This window comes from Pipra filicauda, unplaced genomic scaffold (assembly GCF_003945595.2).
Source record: "Pipra filicauda isolate LSUMZ 115617 unplaced genomic scaffold, ASM394559v2 scaffold47_size6085603_pilon, whole genome shotgun sequence".
Taxonomy (NCBI): Eukaryota; Metazoa; Chordata; class Aves; order Passeriformes; family Pipridae; genus Pipra; species Pipra filicauda.
The window spans coordinates 3,905,715-3,923,688 of record NW_024104620.1 but is presented as its reverse complement, the minus strand read 5'-3'; the positions used below and the strand labels follow the sequence as shown (position 1 = coordinate 3,923,688).

At 48.5% G+C, this 17,974-nt stretch overlaps 1 protein-coding gene and 1 long non-coding RNA gene across 6 annotated transcripts in view; one reads left to right on the top strand and one right to left on the bottom strand.

Annotated features, from left to right (window-relative positions):
- CASZ1 (castor zinc finger 1) overlaps positions 1 to 17,974 on the top strand; it is a 274,581-nt gene that overhangs the window by 89,805 nt on the left and 166,802 nt on the right. The window lies entirely within an intron of this gene.
- LOC120324286 lies at positions 2,428 to 3,702 on the bottom strand. Its single transcript, XR_005565462.1, has 2 exons — positions 3,390 to 3,702; positions 2,428 to 2,856 (listed from the first exon to the last, which is right to left on the bottom strand). It is a non-coding gene; the product is annotated as an uncharacterized LOC120324286 (long non-coding RNA).

The window sequence follows — 17,974 nt, the reverse complement described above, 5'->3', positions numbered from 1 at the left end:
CCAGCTTTATACCAGGGGAGCAGTGTCCTTTCACACTGGTGAGCCAGCAAAATCTCTCCCAGGGGTTATTGTAACCTCTCAGCAGCGATTTGCAAACAGGCATTCAGAGATAAAGTCTTGGTGCCGAGCTCAGGGCCAGTAGGGCAGATATGAAACGCGGCAGGTTTATGAAAGGGAAGGTGTATGAAATGCAGCCTGCATCTCCCATTTCACTGCACTATGCCAAAACACACAGTTTCTTATTTCAGTCACTGTGATCTTTCAAGGAGGTTAATTTCCATGACGAACTCCGGGCCACGTGCTTGGAGGATTTATCTAATTAGACTGACACTTTTCTTTTTTAAAAAAGAAAATTAAGCTGCACCTTGGAGGACTTAAGTATTTTAAACTGTGGGAGCGGCAGCAGGCAGTGTGATCCCTGCTCACAGAGCAGGGAGAGAGGAAATTTCCCCTTTTCCAGTCTCCTATTTAAGACTTCACCAAAGGTCCCTATTTTCTCTAATTTTCTTACATGGTGGCTGGGTGCTAAAGAGTGTTTTATCCTGCCTGAGTCCCTAAAACCTCAGCTGGCTCTTTAACTCATGTAAAGTATTGATGTTCTGGGCTGTTACGTATTCAGGATGGAGCGGAGGGTAAAGGAGAGACCTGTTAATGCTCCTTAGCCATGTCCTAGAAAAACTGCCCTCCCAGGGCAGGGAACAGGGTGCCTGCACCATATATAATGGCTGAGGTAGGTGTGTGTGCCTCTCACCATGCTTGAGCACCTCGTGCTCCTGGATGTGTGTGTCCTTGGCTTGTCTGTGGTCACACAGAAAAGGGAGTCCCGGGAGAACCCCCTAGTCCTTCATCCAGCCTTGTTGCAGTTGCATCATGCTCGAATTTCCTTCTGAAAATGCCTTTCAGACAAGACCTGGGACCGTGCTGTAGTGAAAATAGAGGATTTTAGGTTGAGGCTGCTACGTGCAGGTGAGCCCCACGCTTTCCTTGACTGGATCTCTTCCACACTTGCAGGCACAGTGAATGATGCTGGTTTTGTTCCCATCAGAGGGCTCCTGGAGTCCTGCTCACACTCCTGCCTGCTGCCTGCCCGTTACTTGGCAGCTCCTTGTGTTGCTGCTTGTGAATCCAGGTTCAGATCACTTCAGGTCTGGTACTGCTCCAGCTGTTTCTCCTTGCAAAGGAGATGGAAGGAAGGTCTTTGCAGGGCACTGTATTTGCTGCACTAAACTCAGACAACTCAGACCACATTTTCCTGCAGCCCAGGCTGGAGCAGAGTAGCATTTGTGGGGTCTGGGGTGGATGGGGAGGGAAGTGTCCACGCAAAAGGGGCCAGATGAGAACAGCCTTGTGAATTGTGGTGATAATACAGTGAACCCCAGGGAGCTGTTCATGGTGCAAGACTGCACTGAGGGAGAAAAACACGGCAGCCTCATCCAAGGAGATGGTCACTGGGTGTGCTACAGTACCAGCTGATATGCTGAGGAATCCGTGGTGGATAGCACCCAAGATTTCATTTTAATTTGTCTTTGGTGAGGAAAGGAAAAAAAATAAATGTTTCCTTTCCTATTCCCCCACCTATGCAAAAGAAAAATAGAAAGAAAAACACTAAAATCTGCCAGGCACTCAGAGGTCTAACCAATAAGAGCCCTGTTGGCTGGGGAGCGATCGTTCTGGCTTGGTCAGCCATCCCTAACAAGTTAGGGGTTGTATAAACTCCCAGCCTACAGCTGTAAATTTAGTCAATTTTGAATACAGCCACGAGCTGGCTCAGCAGGATCTGAAGCCGTCTGCTCCAGTAGTCCTGGTATGCTCGAAATTCCCAACTTCGGGGGGCCCCAGCTCTGGACACGTGGAACTGGGCAGGGCCAGATCCTGGATTGCACCCCCACAGCCCTGCTGGACCCTGGATTGAGAGACATCTTCCCAACATAAGCTGCGGTGTTAATTTATCTTTTCCTGGCTTTGAGCTTCCCTGCCTTGGGGGGAATGCCTCTTGATCTCCAGAGCAGCAGGTCCACTGCCCCTGTGCCTCTTCCTGCCCCTTACTGGAGACAGGGAGCTTGTGGGGGAGCCTCCTTTGCTGAGAGTTTCCCAAACACCGCCTGGCACAGCAGGGCTGTCTCTGCTGGATGGTGTCACAGCTGGGCAGGATTTGGTCCATGTGCAGTCTGGGGCCCTTCCTGCAGTGTCTGCTCAGTCCTGTGCTGAGCTGGAGTCAGTGGGTGTTTGCTTGAGTGACTGGGAGCAAAAGGAGAGTTCTGACTTCAGGGTTTGTTGCTGTGGAAGGGACGGTTCTCTCTAAACACCTCTAATGTTGCAATGTTGGATACTCCTAGAAAGCTGAACTTTTGGCTTGTCGGCACTGAATCCTGCTGCAAACAGCAGCATGTTGCTTGCTTTGAAGGGGAATTTAGCCCAGACACACAGTTAACTTTGATCACCTCTTACATGTTCAGAAATTGGACAGTTAACAGCCATTTCATCGTGTTTCTGATGGGGAAGCATTTGGTCCGAGACAAATCATTTTATCTTGGAACGAGACATCGAGTACTGCCAGGTTACTGTCACTGACCCCTTGGCTTCAGCAAAACTGATGGCATATTTTCTGTTTGCTGGAATGGGCTTGGAAGGTAGAGATGGCTTGAGGGATGGCTGACCCCAGAGCTCCTCAGTGTGCTCCTGGCAGCCTCTGCCCTGGGCTGCTGCCCGGCTCTCTGACCACCTCACGCCCATCGTCACTGGAGCAGATGGGCTGCCTGGTTCAGGCTCCTCCAGGTGTGGGAACAGCGAGGGCAGGGGTTTATGGGGATAATGTGGCTTCAGGCACAGTGAGTGTTGGCTCCTGAATTCAACTTCCTACAAATACATGAAAAAGAGTGGTATCAAATAAAAGGATTGTGAGAGGTTTCTTCTCCCATCTTCCTCCTCTCCCCTGTGGAGCTGTGCTGGCTCTGGCTCCCAAAGGGTTAAGGTGACTCATGCCCCTCTCACCAGATCTGCTGGCAGGAACGCTTCATCCCAGCCACTAATTGGTGGTGTTTGCTCTGCACTTTCTCGCTCTGGTTTTGATGAAAACATTTAACCAGGAGCTTAGTGTGCAGAGGCTCCCAGCTGACAGCGCCGCGCTGGCTGCGCCATCCTCGCTGTGTAAATTCAGCTGAGGGGTGGCAGGGGAGGGCAAACAGCACAGCAGCACAGCTCCTGGCCCCTTGGTTCTGCTCCTCAGGATGCTCTTACCTGCAGGAATCTTTAGGGTCCAGGCCCATATTCGCTCTAGTCCACAGGTGCCTTTCTGTACCTGGACGGCCAGTGGCATTGGGAGCCAGTTCAGCGCCTTGGGACAAGGCTGCAGAGGTGGGCAGAGAGGTCCTGGTAGGGCCTGGTCTTACCTGAGAGCAGAGGGATGACTTGGTAGGGTTTGGGAGGTCTGTTCCCACACCATCTGGCTGCAATCCTGGGGGATTCTCCTGCAGAGAACAGGCTCCAACAGGCCCTGTGCCATGGAGGGGAGTGAAGCTATTGGTTCTGTTACGTGGAGATGACCTACTCATTCCTTCCTATGCCACTTGGAAGCTTGTGCAGGGTTTTCCCAACACAGTCTTTCATTGCAGCTGTTTCAAGTAATAACCTGCTTGTCTATAGGCCCTTCTAATGGGCTTCACACGAAGAAGCCTGAGCTGATTTTAGTTTTTGCCATGCAAGTGGCACAGAAGTTACCATGTCCTTATGGAGTCAGTCTTGAGAGTGGGCATGTCCAAGCTCCTCAGTTCCTACGTCACAGAACCCTTAGGCAGCAGCAGAAACTGAAACAGTCCCTGGGGGAGATGCCAGTTTATCTGTGTTGCTGCTGGAAAATGCATTCAAATTTCTGCCCAAACAGGAGATTGTGACATGCACGAAATTCATCTGAGCCCGTCGGGGCTGCCACTGCTCTGATATTTCTTTACTTTTCTCTCCTTATCTCTGGTGATCTACCCTATGAACAGCAAAACAAATCCAGATGGGAAAATTTATAAACCAGAAAATCTGGATTCCCCGTTCCTGGAAAAGCATGATTCCTTGTTCTAAGCCGCCTCCGTGTGTCATGGGGTCTGCCATGAAAAGGTGCCAGAACTGTTGAAAGAGGCCAGGCCTGTGTGTGCGTTGGGGAAACAGAGCAGCAGTGTAACACCCTGTGTGAGTGTGGATTCCCAAGGGAGATGGGCTGCTCTGGGGAAGCCGGATTTGCCCAAGGGAGGGTTGATCAACAAAGGCATTTGTCCTCTTTCGATCCGTATGAGGACCTTGCTCCACATCATTCTGCTGAACTGATTATGCCTATTGAGGGAAATTTTCTGCCTCTTCCCTCTGCCTGACTATTGATAGTCTGGAACCAAATCCACGTGTCTCATTAAACACGGAAAGAGCTGGGCCAGGCCCCCACTGCACAACGTGCTGCCTGTTATCAGCCCGGAGAAAGGGGAGCGAACAGGTGTAGGATAACAGTGCAACTGAGAGAGACCAAAGTGCATCATAAAATAAACAAACAGCCCGTGCTCCAGCTCCCCCAGATGCACCATTGAGTTGCAGGGTCTACAGTGTGCTTTAGAACGTGCTCTGAGCAAGTGCCCGCTCGGGGCACCGTTTAATTTGCAGCCAGAAATGGGTTGATGGTTTTCTGCATCGTGGAGGGAGGGTCTGGAAGCCCCCCCTGCCCCTTGGGTTGTGCTCGGGGCTCCAGGAGCATCTGGGCCTTCCCTCTTGTAAGGGAAGGCGGTGACTGCTGTAACTGTGACCTTCACAACCTTTACTGTCTTCAGGGAGGAGCCCATCCAGCCCCTGCTGTGTGACACTCTTTCCTCCTGAGATCTCTTAGGTGCAGATATTTGTACCAGGATTTTATTTGATTTCTTTGCGCCTCCTCTTGCTGCGAGAATTTCTGTGTTGCCCCTTGTGCTTTGGGGCTGGCAGAGCTTGCAGTGGTGCTGCTGGCATTTCGTTGCATGTAGTGAAGCAGTGGCTTGGCTTGTTGTGCCCCAGCAGCAGCCAGAGCTTCAGTGTCTGAGCGTGACTCAGCCCCTGGAATTGTGCTTACCCAACAATACCTTTTGTCCTTTGCCCAAAACTTCTGGCCAAGGAAAAGGGAAAAAGGAGGAGGGAGAAAAGAAAGAAAAGATAAAATTCTGCATTTAGCTGTCCTTTCATCACAGGTGGTGCCAGTTGGTTTTTGCTTTATTTGTACAAGGTGGGGAAAAGAGAAAAAGAAAACAAGGTGGAACTCGGACAAGGCCCAGGAAATGTTTGAACCTGACAACAAACTTCCTTTGTTCAGGGGAGCGGGGGAAAGAGAACAGAAAAAAGGGGTAGACCAGCTGAAACCAACCTCAGCCCTGTTCCCTTGGGCAGGTTTCTTCTTCCTACTCTTTATTGTTTGGGGTTTTTTGTTTTGCTCAGGTGTCTTGTGATAATTTTGTTTGCGCAAGGGCCTTTGTGTGCTGCCTTCTAGAAGGTGGACAGATGAAAGGTTTCCTGGGGACACATTTGTTATTTGGATGGGCAGGATTTATCATTTATTCTATCATATATCTATCATTATCTATCATTTATACATGCTTTGCATGATCCTTCTCCTCCAGCCATGAAGATCAAGATGGCTAGAAGGGAAGGATGAAGGACCATGCTTCTCAGGAGGAGAGACAGATGAGCAATTTAGGGGCTAGGCAGACAAATCATGATTAAAATGCAGAAACCAGAGGGTTTTGTTGATGAGAAAACAAAGAGAGCCATGAAGGCAGCTGTCAGGGATGCTGCCTGGGGGACTCCTGAGTACCACCAAGCGCTAGGACACAGACCTCCCTTTTTTGCAGGTTGGCACAAAATCTCTTGCTGAATTGCCTGCAACGTTCTTCTTCCAAAAGAAGAATTGGGAGTTGTGGGATAGCTGCCCAAGGGGCGCTGGAAATCAGAGTGACCTTCTGCTGTGTGGGACAAAATGGATCCTGGTGGGGTTGGGTTTCAGCCGGTTTGTTGGGGCTCACCGTGGGTCCAGCCAGGGCCACACAGCACTGCTGGGCTGCCTGGAACTTGGCAGGAGCAGTTACAAGTGTTTTCCCATCCAATCAGGTGGTGAAGGCTCTCTCTGCCAGGCACCTGCCTGCAGGCCACGTGCTGTGTGTTCAGTACAGCTGGGCTGGGGTGACACTCAAGGGATCTGTTCCTCTCAGATGCTCTTCCCGAGAACGCTGCCTGCTGCCCTCCCAAATTGCCCTGTTACTTCTTAGCTGTTGCCTCTGTGCAGTGCTGCAGTGGTCCTGTAATGCTGGAATAGCTGGGTAGCGAGGAGTCCAGGATGAAAGGCTGTTCAGGCGTTTTTTGGCCAGGTTAGAACTATATTACACAGCGCTTAATTAATCTCTTTTATCTCATTTAGGTATCACAAAGCGTTGTGTCAAAATTAGTGAGCAAAATTGTGGGTATCACCTGTAGGGCAGGTACTGGCCATGCTCCCCAAAGAAAGGTTAAATGTTTTGACTTGGCTGGGAGGAGGGGAGGTGTCCAACGTTCAGTACATGAAAAGGAAGAAAGAAGAGCCGAGTATCAGTCACTGTGTGGAGCTGGACTGATGGGATACTTTCCTGAGGTGTCTTGGGGATTCTTCTGATAATGGCCAAGTCACTGCCATGCCTGTTACACTGAAGTAATCCAAAGGTGCTGCCAGTGAAAACTTTTCCCCTGATACTGAGGAAGTGGATTCCCTGTATTGCATTAACTGGGACATGGATCCTTAGCGACCTTTCTTTTCAGTGCATGTTCCCTCTGAGTTTCATCAAACAGCCCTGGAGCTGCTCTTTTCCTGAATGTACTGCTAAGCCTGGGGATCTGGGATCCCTGGGCTGCAGGACATGATCCCAATTAAATAACTCCAGAGCAGAGACTGAATTCAGTGAGTCCCAGGCAAAAGCTGGAACACTTCCACTACAAAATATGCTACTCCAGATTTACACCAGGAGCTGCCACATTCCGACGCTGGTCCTCAGTCTTTGCCTTAGTTTTTGTATCTGCACAGTGGAGATAATAAAACTTGCCTCCAACACAGCTTGTGGCTGAGAATTAAGGAGCAGTTTCCAGAGCCAGACTGAAGGCAGCTACGGAACACGGGCTGTATTTTTGCTGCTCGTGTATTTGTCTGGAGTTTGGAAATTAGGGCCCGAGCGAGACCCAGAGAGGCAGGTGAACACACTTGCTGCGTTTCCTCTCCGGAGGCGCTCCGGGGAAACTTGCCCAGGGGTCTCGAGGGAAGGGGCTGGCACGGGGGTGCTGGCAGCAGGAGCCGTGGTGGCGGCTTTCCTGCCGTCCATTCCGAGCACAGGAATGACTGTGGGGAACGATTTCAAAGCCACCACTATGGAGATTAAGGGGATGAGAATGTAAATCTCAAGTAAAAAGGTAATTGAATGTAATAGCAAACACTGCTCGGTCTATGTTAATTTTAGCTCTTCCCCTGGATACAAGGCGCTGTATTAGTGTTTTATTACCATTTTGTTTGCACTAATAAAATAGTAAAATTTATTTCAAGGAAGTTGAAGGATGGTTTTACAATGCAAATTTGAAGAAATTGGACTTTTCATTTACGCCACTGCTATTTTAAACCCTGAAGGGTGTAAATTAGCCTCCTGTGCCTGGGTGAAATCCACTGCTTCCACAAGCAGGGGGAGGATTTGATGTGGGGGAGAAGAGAACAAAACCAAATCATCTGAATATTTCAGAGAGACAGAGATATCTGATGAGGAGAGAGAAAAAAAACCTGCCTGCCTGTGCCCACTGAGCAGAAGGGCTGGAGCAGAGTGGGAAGAGCTGGTGAGACACAGGTTTGTGCTGGTGAGCAGCTCCAGCTGCCGTGGGCGTCGGGAAGGGGCAGAACAGGGCAGGGGGTGCCCCCAGACACGGCCGTGCCCGCGCTGCCCGTGAAGGAGGTGCGGGAGCTGGGGCTCAGCTGATTAACAGATGCTGCCAGTGACAGACAGTTCCTAGAAGTGTGGGAGCCTTGGGCAGGCTTTGCTTTCCGGCCCAGGGGACCCACACTTCCCATGCTGCCTGTACTTCTCTCTTTCTCTCGCTGTGCTGTCTTCACCTTCCTGCCGTGGCCCGGCCCATCCGGGCTCTGATTCACCGCTGAGTCACGGCGCTGCCAGGGAAGGTGTCTCCAGCCCAGGAGGCTGGTTCAGTGACCTCCTCCTTCACCCAGGACTCCTCTTGGGCACCAAATGGAAAGGGATGGGCAGATTACCTGGTCCCTTTCACCTTTGTAAAGTTGTTTATAACAGTGCTGTTCTCATGATCCTATAAAGGCCGAGCCACAAGAATCGGGTCCAGAGAGCCATGTTTGGTTCCAAAGGTCCTGCACTGGGCTGGCCATGTGCCTCTTGGAGGGAGGTGTCTCAGGGTGTAGAAGCATCCAAAGCCCAGCAGCTTTCTTAGACTTATTCTGAGTTTTTGCCACAGGTCTGAAAATCTCACGAGGTAACTGTGAGGGCTTCATTCTCCCTGTGGAAAGGGAGGTGTGGAACAGGAGTTGTAAATTCCCTTTTTTCAAATCCCAGAGGTCCTGTTCCCCTGCCGGGGAAGGCTTTGAGTTACTGTTTTCTGTTGATGTCCACCTTGCTCACACCTCAGTCTTCACACAACACTTGAATGAAGGGAGCCATGCTGAGTCTCTCCTGAATCAGAGAATTAAGATTTTTTTTTGTGATTTTAGTGAAATTGTACATTTGTTCATTGTCCTGAGATGCTTGTTTGAAGCAAGTCTGTGTATTATGTACCTCCCCAACCACACCAGGTGTTTGTACAGTGACAGAGGTACTGACTGGGTGTGAAGTGCTCAGAGAACCCTGTTCCTTCTGATAGCCAGCAGACTGATGGGCACCTCAAACATTGCTTATTCCAAAGCAGTCCTCTCCAGCAGTACTGGGACTTTGCTGCCAGCCCAGTCACTCTGCTGTGGCTGCTCCTCCTGTGGGCTGTAATTGCTCAGGTGCTCGTTTGGTGTCTGGCCGCCTGGTCTGGCTGTTGCCCTGCATTCTTGGCCAAGTGGTACAGAGTGAACTGGAGAGGAAAAACCAGCTCCAGAGATCTGATTTTGCAGGGAGGTAGATCTCCCAGCTCTCCTTTGGACTATGAATGTCTATTCATTTTATCCTCAGGAGGCCTTTCAGGACAGAAACCACTGTTTACCCCACGCGAAGGCAGGATGGAGTTTTGGCTTGTTACTATTTATGGTCTGGATAGCAGCAGATCCACTGGGAAAGTGGAGGCCAGGCTCCAGGTCCTTTGTCCGTACCACTGTGTGACCTCTCCTTGTGTCTGGCATTAAAGAAAGCCTTCAAAAGTTTTTAAACCCTCTTGCAGGTTCCAGTTCTAGCACGAAGTCAGTAGCCCATGGGTGGTATCGGGCAACCCTCTCAAACTCCCTGCCCTGCTCCTTTGGTGGGTGTAGCAGAGGCTGAGCCAAGACTGAGGGCGTTACCAAAGAAAGCAAAGACTTATTTTTGGCATTGAAATGGTTTCCTATTCCAGGCGAGTCTGGGGAGCAGCGTGGTTGTGTACCCAAGGATTTAAACAGTGCATTAAGCAGAGGGGTTACACTCCGGGTGGATTTCAATCAAAAACTATAATTACATCAAATAGCAAACGGAAATGGAAAAAGGGGATTACTGACTCGACCCTGGATGCTGTTGGCTGTGGAACCTGCTCCATTATTCACACCCCCTCCATTGCCTGAGGTGGGGTGTGTATGTGTGTGTAGGCAGTAAGGTCCCCCCTCCTTTTTCCATTTCCTTCATCCATCTGATGAAGTCAGAGTCCCTGTGCCGGTATCAGTGCTTGGAGGAAGGCTGGAATTTGCATGACTTGGATTTGGGTCTTTGCAAGGCAGGTTTGATCTCCCTGGGCAACTCTTCCTGGCTCCAGGCAGGAAGAACTGCTCAGCTCAGGGAGTCGTGGGAACCCCCAGGCCCACGGGCTTTCTCTCGTTTTCTGTTTCGTTATCAGACCAGTGTTTTGGACTCATCACTGCTCATCCTCAAGGAAACTGGAAGGCTCCAGACTGCAAACAGGAAGTTTTTTCTAACCTAGGGAGTTAGGGTAGTGTTTAAAACTCTCCTTGAGTTAGCAGAGCTGTTCTGGGGCTGTGTTCGGTCTCTGAAGCCAGAGACTGTCTTGCTTGGTACGGCCAAGCCAGTCCTTCCCAGCTGAGGACTTACCACACCCCTGCACCCACACTTTGGGCTCCCAGGTTTGCTCTCTGGTTCAGGGTGGAATGTGGCTTCCTGCACTACTTTGAGATGCTCTGTGGATTCCAAATTGCACCTTCTGCTTTCTGGCCTTGCTGTACCTGTCACCTGCTTCTGGTCTTCGTCCGCCTCGTGTCATTTGTCCTTCTCTCCCCATCCCTCCTGCTGTCACCCTTCCTTCTGTCATGGGCAGGTTGTGTCTCTACACGCCTGAGGTTGTGTTGAGATGGCTGGAAGTGTTCAGCAGGCAGGGAGGATAAGGAATTCAATGCCCCATTGCCTTCCCAAGCCTGCTTCCTCAGGTGGTTTTCCAGATGTCTAATCCCAGATTCCATAGCCAAGCCCAGCTCCTGTTTGATGGGATCTCTTCTCTGTTCATGCTAAAGGGGTGAGTGCTGTGCTCTCACAGCAGCTGCTACACCCTCACCAAATGTGCTGCCCCTTTTTCACCAGCGCAGGTTCAGAGCAGGGGGAGGTGATGGGTGTAGAAGAGAAACCCCAATGCATTTGTGGTTAGCTCACACATGGTTTGGGAAGCACAGGAAAAGGACAGCAGCCTTTCCATGCTCTGGATGGTGGTAAATCCATACACGGTGAGACTTTGCTGGCTGCACTTCCATGGCACCAACCTCGCCTTTATCATGAACACTTGGGGAGGAAAGGTGTTTTGCAAATGTAACAAATATATTCTTTTCTTATGGACAGATCTTTCATTTTGTAATACAATATAGTGAACTGAAAAAAACCCCCTATCCAAATGTAGGTTTCTCTGAAAATAATTGAAAGGAAGCTCAGCCTTAGTTAAAAACTGAAATCCCTTTTGGCAGGTAAGGGGAAGAATAATGTCACTGATTAGACCAAACTTTATTATACGAACAGGGAAAAAATTCTTAAAGACAAAAGTATGACAAAGACACTTTCCCAATTCATTTTTTTTCTTGTGCATTTTACTGACTTTAATTTTAAATGTATTTTATACTCCCTCTGCAGTATTAAGAGTCCAGATATAATGGTCTAGGGGACTAGTTCAGGAAAACCAAAGCCTTAAACAAACTGATTATCTCACTGTTCAAAAGAGCTACAGCGGGAAAAATACGTGGTGACAAATAAATCACATCAAACATTCTAAAATTTATTTTGATTTTAGATTTGTTTTGTTACACACTGCAGAAAATAGAAAAATAAATCCTAATGGAAGAAAAAGATTGTAAGAGACAAGGAAGGCTGGATTTGTCCTACTTTGTTGGAGCTTGAATTTATTCCTCACTGAGCAAAGTCCTGTTTCTGCAGCCGTGAGAGAAGTGGAGCCCGTGGAACTCCCTCGTCCAGGGCCTTAATGGCTTTTATGGTCCAACTGTGACACTCGTGCTGCTTCCTTTTTGCCTTTCCAAACTGTGTTTTGGAAACGACAACCCCTCTGTGTTCCCCTGTCCTTGTGTAAACCCCAGTTACCTTTCATCAAATGATAGGATCTGAGCAGACACCAAATGAAAGGTTTGATTTTAAAGGGATATCATTTGCAGGTGTGGAAAAAATAGGAGCAGAGGGTGAGGCTGAAGGAGAGGAGCAGCGTGTCGAGGTTCAGGCGCTGCTGTGAGAGGTGTTTAATGCCTCAGCTCCAGCTGGAGCCTTCCAGAGCTGCAGGTGCTGAGCAGTTTGGAAGAGCCGGGTGTGAGCATTTCCTAAGAGAAATGTGGAAGTCTCTGCTCCTCCTGCCTGCAGCAGCTCTCACCTCACAGCACCGACGTCCCGCCGGTGTCGAGGGGCTGGGGAGGGTGTTGGACCATAACCCCCCGAGAGCAGCACTGCTGGCAGGAGGATCTCACCTCGGGGAAATGATCTTCATGGGTTACTAGTTTTATCAGCAGCACATCCCTTTATACAGAGAGAAGGAAGAGCGGGGAGAAATTCCATCCGGCTCTGCTGATTCAGTGGAGTAAAGAGGTGGAATTCATTAGGAAAAAATTGTTTACGGCACAGCTTTAGTCAGAGGATCTTCCATTTTAACGTCCTGCTTTTTTTTTTTATGATGGATTGTGTGAAAGGCAAAGCAAGCACCAGGGGCTGCTTGGTGTTTTTGTTTTTATTTTTTCATTAAAGTTTAATTGCGTGACTTGTTATGTGATGTAACTTCTGGAAATGCCTGTTGTAGTTGCTTGCAAAATGATTTTTGATTTGTTGTGTTTGAATCTTGGGTGCAGGAGTGTTAAACCTCAAAGAGGTATTCAGACATGCATATAGAGAGAAACCACACGTGTGTGTGTATCTATCTATATATATATATGTAAAAAATAGGTTTTGATTAATGAAAGAAAGGAACCAAAACTGCTGTGAGAGAAGAATCTCCTTTATTCAAAAGCTCTTCTGCTACATCACTAGGACAGGGAGTGAGGGCCTTAAAATTAGTATAACTATAATTTATATCCACTGTAAGGACACTCTTTGCCTCTTGATCAGTAATGGAGCCTTAAATATAAATGGATCCTCAGCTTGCAAACACTCAGATATTTCCTTTACTCACAAGAGGTGTCAGAGGAAGGGTTTCTATAAGGAAAATGGGGCATTTGCATAAGTTCCCACAGCATCAAACAACAGAGAGTTTGTATTGCATAAACAATAACAATCACATTAAAATCATACTGCTTTAAGAGTTTAGAAAAAAATATAACAAAAACATTGGAACTGTAATAGATGTTGCCTCTGTATCGGTATCGATTTCGTAATTTGCGTTGCCTTAATCTTGGGTGGGTGAAGATTAAGAATCTCCACGTAGAGGTTTGTGTGTGCAATAAGCAGGAACATCATAAGCAGCTTTCCTTGGCCTGGAGATGATGATTTAGGGCAGAGTGTTTCCTCCATAAAACCTGGGGTTTGGAAAACAGAGGAGGATCTTTACAAATAAATATCTTGAATGGAAAATACCCACTGAGCGATGAACCAGGGGGAGAAAGTTCTCACTTGAAGCGAGTTTTCCAAACTCTGTGTTGTAAACATGAGAGCAAAGTGACCTCCTCATGCACACGTGAGACTGATGTTTTTCCCACTGTCCAACACCTCAATTCCCAAAGGGAATTTGGAGTGTAAGTGCTGAAAAAGGGGAAACGGTAGAAGATGTGTTTGAATTCTATAATCTAGAGCCTTTTATGTATAAAACATTTATACCTGTTTAACTTGAGATGCAGTAGTTAAACTGATAGCCTGCACTGAAACAGTTATTTTGGCTCAGTTCAAATTAATTGATAACAATCTTATTTTTATGTGGATCTTGTAGAAAACAGATAGCTCTGCACGAAGCCATTACAAGTTTGTATGAGGTAACTCCTTGTACACATTTTTAAAAATCCATGTCTTTGAAATACTGCTAATCAAGTATGAAAAGTGGAATAGAAGGAAATTCACTCTGTAGAGCATTTGTGAATTAAGGTTAACACGCTCATAAAATGATGATAAAAAAATTAGCAATGGTCACCTTCAGCTTTGGTTCCTTTGAAAGAGAGCTGAGCTTCACCAAAGTAAAAAGCAGTTCACTTGGACTTGGAAAAGGAATCTCATCTAAAACTTTCCCAGCAAATGGTGGGGCTGAAGTGCTTTTACCTTGAGGGAAGTAGGGACTTCTTGCTTCCTGCTGGGTTTCTGCTCAGTGTGAGGACTGGTTTTCACAGAACTGTGTGATGAATGTGTCCCAGGATGTGCTCCTGCACCCAAAACTTATGGTTGTTTCCTGCTCCAGGTAAGTACAGGTTTCTGAAAAGGCATGCACTTCTTTCTCTAGTTGTCATCCCTGAAAAGTTTATCCCTCAGTTTTTTTCTGGGATTCTTTCAGATTTTGTAACTATACGTAATTTGTGCATTTGTATTGTCTGTAACTACTTTGTTCTGGCCTGTAAATGACTCTCCAGCCTTTACAGCAGAGCAGGCAGGTCTAGAGCTGGACTCTGGGCTGTTTTGTCTACAGGGCATCTCAACTCCTGGGTCTGTGTGTCAGGGGTACACTCAGACTGTCCTGCTATTTCAGGGTGCAGGAAAATGCTCTTGTTTTTCTTGGCCATCTTTTCAATGAGTCTGTCTCTGAACCAGACAGTGACCGAAGCTGGTCCTGGACTGACCCCCTGCTGAGCAGATTCCCTGTTGTGGGGTGTCATCTTTAAAAAAACCATAAAATTAACCCCCCCCACAAAACACCAGTCTTTAAGTGGAAATAGCACTTTCCCTTTAGACTGTGGAGTCTGTTTAGCAAAGAAGGGGATAACCTAGTGGTTAGAGCACAGACAGAAATTTTATCTTCTAGCTCTGCCTAAATTGCTGTTTGAGTTTGGTCAGGTTACTTTAACTCCTTGTTTTCCCACCTTCACTGTGAAGTGAAGAATTCCCCTGTGGCATTCCATGCAGCAAAGCTGGAAGTTTGACCGGGCAGCAAATATATCTGCATACATGGGGATTTTATGTCAGAAAGCTGAGGATGTCTCCGATTTCCCTTGCACTTGCTCATTTTTTTTCAGTGAAATAACTCTGGCTTTTAAAACTAGCAAAAGCAATTAGTTCACTCCGGGGACCAATAGGTGGAAACGTGTCATTTTAAAAAATGGATTTGGTTGTGGGGATCTCTGAGGCTTTGTGTTAGGTTGGAATGTCTCTGCTGTGTGTGATGTCTGCAGGCAGTGGTTTGGGTTGGTCTCCGAGAGCACCAGGGCTGGCTCAGCCCCGGGATCCCTGTGGAAGCCCCACACATCCCTCCAGCACAGGCACGGGGACGGAATGGACCTATAACCATAATTGTAACAAGTAACCAGAATACTGCGTGTGCACTTCTAAAATGGGCTGGGTTAATAAAACGTGCTGATTGCTCCCTGAGGATATCAAGGGGCTGGATGATATTAGTGAGGGTCACCAGTTCAAATCTGGGGCAAGTTAGCAGTGAGTGCAGCAGCCGTGCACAGCCCTGTGTGCTTTCCCCTGAGTTTCTCACAGGCAGGTACCTCTGTAATACTGTGTTGGCAGCTGGATTAAAAAAAGGAGGTGATGGCTCTGCGTGGTGCTGACACGAGGCTTCAGAGACTGAAATGCTTTCCCAGTTCTGCTTGGGATTTCAGTCCCTTTTCCAGTGTAGGTTTAAAGCATGAAGCTGCTCACCCATGTCCTCTGGATTCAGAGTCCTTCTGTCACACATCCTGCAAATCTGTCACCTTATCTACATACTGGAAACAACAATTAATTTGAATATCGTGTTGTGTTTTTTAAACAAAGACGGTTGATTTCCAAGTTTCCAAGAGAAAGGAAAGGGGGAGATATTTGGCTGTTGCTGGCTGCTGGTTACAGGGGTTCAGGCTGTCCATCCAGAGAGCATTTTCTACTTGGGGAGGGAAACTATCACCACTATACCTGCACAATGTAAAGGAAAGGCAAGAGTCTGGAGCCATAAAACGTGATGAGACCCCCACCTGCACCTTTGGGTGAGCAGAGGCTTCCTGGCTTTGCAGCTTCAGCCCCTGGGCTGATGCTGTTTTTCAGGGATCTCATGAGGGTGTCACTACACTGCATGTAGGAAATCGATGGTTTCTGGCTGTGCTCTCTGCCACATCCCGCCCCTCCAAGGCACATGGGAGGCTGAGCAACATGACATGCTGAGCAGGAGGGCAGCTTCTGGTCAGGCACTTGTATTTTTGCTGCCTTAGCTGCTGTTATAAATTCCTCACTCTGGCCTTTCACTTCTGATATTTTTCCCTTGGCCAAATCAAAGACGGTTTTGTTACCTCCGGCTCCCTGCGGACGCGGCAGCTTCAGGCAGTGAAATATGCTCCAGCCTTTAGAGGGAGGACAGGGGACCTGCTGCTGGGAATCTGAGATGGAGAAGGCTTCCGGGAACAGGACTGAGGCTTTTGCCTTCGTTCAGCTCTGGCTGCATCCCTGTCCATGTGCAAAACCAACAAACCTGGGAGAATAGATCAAGGTGCTCAAAAGTGCTGCGGGTTTTGTCATGTGGATTGAAAAACACACAACAGCGTGTGGAGGTGGCACTGAGATGTGCTTGCCCCTCCTTGCCACTACCCCACTGGCCAGGCAAGGTCAGCACAGCTCCTAAATTAATACATCCTATAGTAAAATGGATGGACTGGGGAGCAGTTGTAATATTTGTGCCTAGAAGGAATAAAGAGAGGCAGGTGAGGTTGTCTGAGGTTCCCTGAGAGCAGACATGGAGGAGCACAGTCCTAGTGACTGGACATGGATTTTTCTGGTAGATGTGAGAATGTGCTTTAGGCTCCTGGAACCTTTCCCACCCCCTTGTTTTTCTTGTGGTGCTGAACAAAGTTGGGATTTCAGATCCCTGTTTTCAAGCCACTCAAAAGCTCGACTGTACCAGTAGAACTGAGACCCAGCCAACAGTGCACAGGAGGGAGAAGAGATAAGTGTTATGCTGGAGTGGAGCTGTGGAGTTTGCTCCTCTGGCTGCTGATGTTCAGTGTTTGGAATTGGAGAGCCCACCCTGATCCCTCATTAACTGTGTCACTGTTCATGACTCGGGGAGCCCAGAGGTGCTCTTTTGGTCTTTGGTGTGAAAAGTGGGAGCTCTGAAGAGCTGCAGTGCAGCACAACAGGCTCTGGATTTGAAAGAACCCCTCTTCTTTCCCCGAGTGACTGCCCTCGCTCTTGGGTGACATCTGGGAGAGGAGGAGTGTGCAGCCCAGCTTGACTGAGAGGCAGTGCCCAGGATTATGGAATTACTGTGAAGGGCAGGAATAATTCTTCAGATCCTACTACCTGATCATCGTGTTCCCCCCAGGGTCAGGTTGAGGGCCGTAGGATTTGTTGGAGAGCTGAGAAGCTGAGGGATGCTCCAGAGGTTCCCCAGGGCTGCTGGGTCAGGGGCCTTCACACTGTGTAGGAACTTCCCTTTATCTGTGCCTCCAGCAGCTGCTGTTTGAAGTAAGAGGGAAGGGTGGGAGTTTCTCCTGGAGGGCCTGCCCCTGTCAGCAGCCTTGGGTGGGTGGAGGGGGGGCCTGGCCAGCGAGCAGGCGAGCGCACACAGGAATGATGCTGGAAGCCAAGGCTAGTCCTGCTGATGTGGCCCTTTCTCCTGCAGCGGCTCATAAAATATGGCTCAAATTTTCATTACGGCCTCTATTGATTATCTTTTGGGACAGATGAATTATAGGGAACATTAAATTAAAAAAAAAAAGGGAAATATTTGAATGAGTTTGGGAGGTCGATGCCAGAAAGGCTGACGCACCAAGCCTTACCGGCACTTGCCTGCTTTGTGGGCCGGCTGGGCCCTTCCCGTGGTCCCCCTTGGGGGAACCTGTCCAGGGAGTGTCCCCTGTCTCTGTGAGCTGCCCTTGGGGAGCAGCAGGCTCTGCAGTGGCCTTGGGCTGTGCCTTGGGACAGCCCAGAGGGGCAGGGGTGGCTGGAGCACCTGGGTGCTGTTGTGAGTCCTGCCTGGTGCCACAAGCTTTGCCTTTGCTGGGAGGTGGCCCTGGGGACCTTCCAGTTAAATAGTACTTGTGTCTGGCTGGCACCTACTTTGGGATTCTCTAAGGAAAGGGGAGAACAAGGGGCTGTGAATGGGAAAAGGCCAGGTCATTGCATTTGGTGACAAATTTGGATCTGGTGTAAATATACGTGTAGAGGCCAACAGTGAATCATAAAAGTACTGATGGGCTTTCCAACATTTCCCTCCTTTCCTGCATCAAGAGAAGCATCGCTGCCCTAGC